Here is a 7061-nt window from a genome sequence, read left to right as displayed (position 1 = left end):
CAGTGAACCTGGTTCCCCGACCTGGTTCCCTGAATTGAAACATGTTATGAAACCTGTTCCAACTTTGTACCAGATTTCATATCATACTTCAATATACTTTTAAGCACTTATATAACCCAAACATGCAAGCATACTACGGAGCATATTACATGAAAACCTAGATAACATATTAAAGCATAAATCGTCTTTTCTTCATGTAATCTTCAAGACTTGAATCTTCCTTGAATACTTCTATTATGAGCAAACAATCTTTCTTCGAAATATCTTCGAAAGGCTTCTATGCTCCAAGTCTTGGAATCAACTCAACTACTGCACATGTAACATGGTTAATGCACAATAAAGAGTATGTGACTGCTTTTCCGCATAGCAGTCAAGGAAACGGTTCATACTGGTTTCCCACCAGTACATAGCACATTTATCATCTAACTGTTTCCTGTATATAGATAAGTTAGTTCAATAGATAACTCATATCATCAATAACTTATCTAGGAAAACAGTGTTCTATTATAGCTGGTTCCAACCAACTGTTTTCAACACTTATTAAAACCTGTTTCCCATAGCTGTTTGTCATCATTCAAAACCATCATTCAAAACCTAAGGGACTCAACAAATTCCCCCTTTTTGATGATGACAAACTTTTGAAGTTCCTGAACCTGTGGACATGCTCAAAAGGAAAACCGTCAAAAACTTCAAGGACTCAAGACTCTTTGGAACAAGTCAGTTAGGCCAACTGGTTCCCTAAACAGAAAATAGAAAATACGAAAAAAGACTCAAACTGACTCAATCTAAACTAGCTAAACCTTAGGCTTCAACTTCAGACTACTTCCCCCTTTTGGCATCATTAAAAAGTATCCACAAGTAAAAGCAATGTGCACAAGTTAATGTGCTTATCCATACAATGGCATCAACCACCATTCAAGCATTATGCTGCAAAAAGAGATTAGTCAAACAGTTCATACCATAGCAGAGTTAGTAGTTCATACAAGCCAACAAAGTTCAACCAAAGAAGCCCAAATCCATCCAAAAAGAAAGTTCATGGAATGGAGAGAAGTAGACAGACCAACAAAATCAGTTATTTTAGAATAAACATGAGGGTGAGGAAACAAGAACAGAAACAGCATCACTCCTCATCATCATTCTCGTTCCCTTCCTCCTCCTCGAACTTTGCAACATCTTCTGTATTATCATCTGATTCCTCTTCATCCTTGTCACCATGCTCTGCTTAAACCAAAATCATTATATTACTAAGCATATTCTTGTGATTCCCCAATCTGTTTCAAAACCACTTCCTGACCTGCTGGTTCCTCTATTTTTTTTTTTTTTTTATAAATCATGAGAGATCCGCACTTATTCATAAAGTTCTCCTTGTTGCATAACGAGTACAAGACTAGCATCACATCAATCAAGCAAAGACCTCCACCCTTTTGTGGTGTGAAAGGTTCTTGCTGGTACCCTTTTTCTCTTGGTTTCCGGAAGAGAATTAATGGACTGTTCCTCCTACACCTTCTCAGTGAACTTCTTTAATGAAGATTTAGTTACTCTACTTCGTACCATGGTCTTAACAATGAGTGTCTCCTCATTGTAACCAACAATCTCTATTTCATCCTCTTCACTCTGACTTTTCCGAATTTCCTCTAACTTCGGGCTTAAGGACATTTGAACTTCCTTCTGATGTTCCCCCTGAGACTGAGCTGGTTCCTTGAGTGAACAGTAACCGAATGAACAATGATGAATTTAAAGCATACGAGAGAGAAAAAGAGAATTTCGAGTGATGATGATTGATGATCTGCACAAAGGGTTAGTGTATATTTTTAACAATGAAGCACAAAGAGAGAAGAAGGAAAGAAAAGAGTTAGTTGAGCCAATAAAAAGCAACTGTAAAGGATATTTTTAAATTGAAATCAAAAATTTGGTAATTATCTTTTACCATAATTATCTCAACCAACTATAAATAAGGCATATGATATGTTTGCCTTTTATATGGGATTAAATAACTGAAATAAGATAAATTCCTTCCAAAAGGAAATATCTTATAGTAATCTTCCGAAAATAAAAGATATTATCGGATGACATATCAGAGCTGGTCTGCTGTTTCCCTTTGCTGGTACCTGTATAGAACCATGTCACGCTGTTTCTGGCAATTCAGCCTGATTTCACCTGTTTCTTACAACAATGATTCTCAATCCTTTTGAGATTTTGAACCATCTACACAACACTTGAAAGATATCAACATAAGTATGTACACACACTATACAAGAGAATACCATTCTAACCAATCATTGAAGGAAGTAATTGAAGCCAATACCTAAAATCTAACTAGACCTAAAAGGACTCTTAACCTACAAAAAGACTCTCTACACAAAGGCTTTGTGAAGATATCAACAATTTGATCTTCACTTTTACAAAACAACATCTCCACCAATCCTTTTTCCACATTGTCTCTTAAAAAATGGTGTCTTATTTCAATGTGTTTTGTCTTGGAGTGTTGCACAGGATTCTTTGAAATATTGATTGCACTAGTGTTATCACAAAAAATAGGAACACTTTTATAAATAACACCAAAATCTTTCAGCTGGTTCCTTATCCACAGTAGCTGGGAACAGCATGAAGCTGCAGCTATATATTCAGACTCTGCTGTGGATAGGGCCACTGAATTTTGCTTTTTAGAACCCCATGAAATTAGACAAGAGCCAAGAAAGTGTGCCATACCTGATGTGCTCTTTCTATCAACTAAGAAACCAGCATAATCTGCATCTGTGTATCCAATAAGATCAATGGTACTGCCTTTGGGGTACCACAATCCCAGATTTGCTGTTCCTACAAGATACCTAAGTATCCTTCTAACAGCCTTCAAGTGAGATTCCTTTGGATTGCTTTGAAACCTAGCACACAAACCAACAGAAAACACAATGTCAGGTCTACTAGCTGTTAGGTAAAGTAGAGAACCTATCATTCCTCTATAAAGAGAAGCTTCAACATCTTTTCCCTTAAGATCAGCATCTAATTTTGTAGATGGGGGAACAGGTGTATCATAAGCTTTGCTGTTCTCCATGCCGAATTTTTTCAGCAACTCTTTTAAGTACTTTTGTTGATGGATCATTATTCCATCATCCATTTGCTTAATCTGCAGCCCTAGGAAGAATCCTAGTTCTCCCATCATGCTCATTTCAAATTCACTCTGCATAAGATTAGCAAATTCATCACATAAAACCTGATTAGTAGCACCAAATAAAATATCATCAACATAAATTTGTACTACAATCAAGTGTTTCCCCCTGGTTCTTATGAACAAGGTCTTGTCTACTGTTCCCCTCTTGTAATCATTTGCCATCAAGAAATTGGACAATCTTTCATACCAAGCCCTCGGAGCTTGTTTCAACCCATATAATGCTTTGTCCAACTTGTACACATGTTTGGGAAACAGTGCATCTTCAAAACCAGGTGGTTGCTCCACATATACTTCTTCCTTTAAATATCCATTGAGGAAGGCAGTCTTTACATCCATCTGAAACAGCTTAAAATTCATGTGAGCAGCATAAGCAATTAAAATCTTAATAGCCTCTAGCCTAGCTACTGGTGCAAACGTCTCATCATAGTCAATTCCTTCTTGTTGATTGTACCCTTGCACCACTAGCCTTGCTTTGTTTCTGACTATAGTACCAAGGTCATCTAACTTGTTTCTAAAGACCCATCTAGTGCCAATGACTGATCTTTCCTTGGGACGGGGAACCAGGTGCCAAACCTGGTTCCTCTGAAACTGATTTAACTCATCTTGCATAGCTAGTACCCAATCAGGATCAGTCAATGCCATTTTATAGTCAGTAGGCTCTACATTAGACAGGAAAGAATAGAAAGCACAAAAGTTTTGAAAAACATTTGTTCTCGTTTGAATCCCCTTATTTATATCACTAATTATTTGATCAGTGGGATGAGAAGATTGATATCTATAAATTTTAAAATTAAGACTGTTTTGTGCTTTCTCATTAAGTTGGGAACCAGCATGTTCATGGATCTCTCCTTCTTCTGAGGAGCCAGGAGGATTCACATTCATGCTGTTTCCTCTATCATTACTTACCTCAGGTTCAGGGGTGGTACCTTCTTCTGTTCCCCCTGAACTCATTACCTGTCTATTATTTGAGGAACCATCAGGACTTGGTTCCCCTTCAGAGTCCTCATTATCTTCATTTTCTTCTCTAGGCACTTCATCATTATCATCTGGTGGAGTATTTGGTAGGCCTAGATCTGCTTGCACTTCATCCGTGGGACCAGTATACTGGTTCCCCGTGAAATCCATCAATCCAATCACTTCATCAGGTTGTACCTGCACAATCTCAGAAGACATGTTAAATTCATCAAAAATGACATGGACACTCTCCTCAACACAAAGAGTCCTTTTATTGAAGACTCTATATGCTTTGCTGTGAGAAGAGTATCCAAGAAAGATTCCCTCATCACTTCTAGGATCAAACTTATCAAGTTGATTCTTCCCATTATTATGCACATAACATTTACATCCAAAGACACGAAAGTATGTGATGTTGGGCTTTCGACCTTTAAGAAGTTCATAGGGAGTCTTATTTAACTTTGGTCTAATGAGACCTCTATTCAATATATAGCAAGCAGTGTCAACAGCTTCTCCCCAAAAACTCTTTGGGAGACCACTCTCAATGAGCATCGTCCTCGCCATCTCCTCAAGAGTTCTATTCTTCCTTTCTACAACACCATTTTGTTGAGGTGTTCTAGGGGCTGAGAAGTTGTGATTAACTCCATGTTCCCTACAATAATCAATAAAGTTAGCATTATCAAATTCAGTACCATGGTCTGATCTTACCGAGACCGGCTTGTGGGTGAGCTGGTTCTCCACTTGTTTCACCAATGTTACCCATTCTTCAAACGTTTCATCCTTTGTGTGTAACATCATTACCCAAGTGTACCTGGAATAATCATCAACCATAACACAGACATATCTATGACCTCTTCGACTTTGTACTCTCATGGGACCGCACAAGTCAATGTGTACAAGTTCGAAGGGTCTGCTGGTACTCAAAACAGTTTTAGGCTTAAAAGAGATTTTGACCTGTTTCCCCCTTACACATTCAGAACAAACTTTATCAACTTCATACTTAATGTTAGGAAGACCTACCACTAAGTCATGTGCTTTAAGTTTGTTTAGAAGTGTTAGGCTAGCATGTCCAAACCTCTTATGCCAAATCCATTGATTATTGTCAGAAACAGCTCTCAAACAGATGGACTTGTCTTGAGGGATTTTATCTAAGAAGGTGATGTAGACATCATGCTTCCTGGTTCCCTCACATACAAGTTCTCCTGTTTGTGAGTTAACTATGTGACATAGGTTGGCTTGAAACTCAACTATATTACCTTTGTCACATAATTGAGAAATACTCAAGAGATTATGTTGCAAGCCTTCAACATAATAAACATCATCTATTGCGTTAGAAAGTGTCTTACCAACCTTACCTAAACCAGTGATGGTTCCCTTGCTGTTATCCCCAAAGGTGACACTTCCTCCATCAAAGGCCACTAGTGAAAGGAATTGATCTTTATCCCCGGACATGTGTCTTGAGCAACCACTGTCCAAATACCAATAGGTGTCTCCCTTCACTCTAGCCTGCAAGAGCAAATCAAACATTAGTTTTAGGAACCCAAACATACTTGGGTCCCTTTTCAACAACATTAACATCTTGTTGATCCTTTCTTCTCCACACATATTTTACACCCTTGTTGTTCTTATTAGCACTAATTTTCTTAGCTGGACATTCATGTATCTTATGTCCATTTTTACCACAATGAAAACACACATGCATCTCTTTAGTCATGACATACTTGCCTCGTTGATATTCTTTGATCCAGGTGGTTTCTCTGGGAGACCAGTTAGTCCTGGTTCTCTGTCTAGTATAACCAAGACCAACTTTTCCTCTGTTTCCTCTTGATGAAGTCAGGTAATTTAAGGATTCTTGAGCATTCAATAATTTGTCCACATGTCTATGACTATCATTAAGTTCTTTTTCTCTGGTTTCAAGTGTCTTAGTTAACAATTCGTTTTTCTCTTTAAGAAAATCAAAGTTACTTTTTAAAGCTTCGAATTGTAGATTAAGCTTTGAAACCATACGGTCAATAGACATGTCAACAACCACTGGTTGCTTGTCCTTTTTCAGTTGATTGATTTCCGCATGCAAATCACAAATATTACTTTCATACTTATCAATCATATTACTGACATCTACACTGGTACCTGTAGGGGAAACAGTGAACTGTGCAGCTTTAAGTGAAGCAATTTCCTTGTGAGAATTTTCCAGGTTGTAAGCCAATGTTTCAAAGGCCTTCAACAAGGAAGTTCTAGTACATGAATTTGCTTTACTTATAGCTACTGAAAAATCAAGAGTATCACTAGTGGTTGATAAGTCTCTAGGGAACCAGGAGGTCAGATCCTCTTCACCATCAATTGGTTCAAACGATCTTTCCTTTTCTAGTTCCACTTTACACTTGTCCAATTCAACCTCTAGTTCTGCTACTTGATTTTTTAGTTCATAACAGACTCCTTCTAGATGATCACAGCTAGCAATAGCAATATTACATTCACCACTTTTTTCTTTTAATTCTCTTTTGCAAATTATGTATGTTTCACTTAATTTATAGCATTCATCTAGTAAGGAATCAATACAAGCAAGCATATTTTCTCTATCATATTCATGCATATCTTCTCTAATTTGCTCTAAGCTTACCTTGCGTTCATGTAGTACATCCTTCTTTGCCATAAAGCATTTGTTGAATGTACTGGTTCCCCCTCTGGTTCCTGGACCAGTGTTGTTTTCCTTGATGTTTGTAAAGGCAGTTAGGCAAACATTTGAGTTGGGTGATCCTTCTTCTTCATCTGACCCTAAGTCAGAGTCTCCCCACATGGAAGCTATCATGGCATTCTTGTATGCTTGTTTATCTCCGGATTTAGACTGTTTGTCATTCCACTTAGGACAATCTCGAATAAGATGTCTTTTTTCACCACACTTGAAACATCCTGTAGAAGAAGAATTAGAGTTAGATTT

The sequence above is a fragment of the Chenopodium quinoa genome, unplaced genomic scaffold (genome assembly GCF_001683475.1).
Source record: "Chenopodium quinoa cultivar QQ74 unplaced genomic scaffold, ASM168347v1, whole genome shotgun sequence".
Classification (NCBI taxonomy): domain Eukaryota; kingdom Viridiplantae; phylum Streptophyta; class Magnoliopsida; order Caryophyllales; family Amaranthaceae; genus Chenopodium; species Chenopodium quinoa.
Note: the sequence above shows the minus strand (reverse complement) of the source record.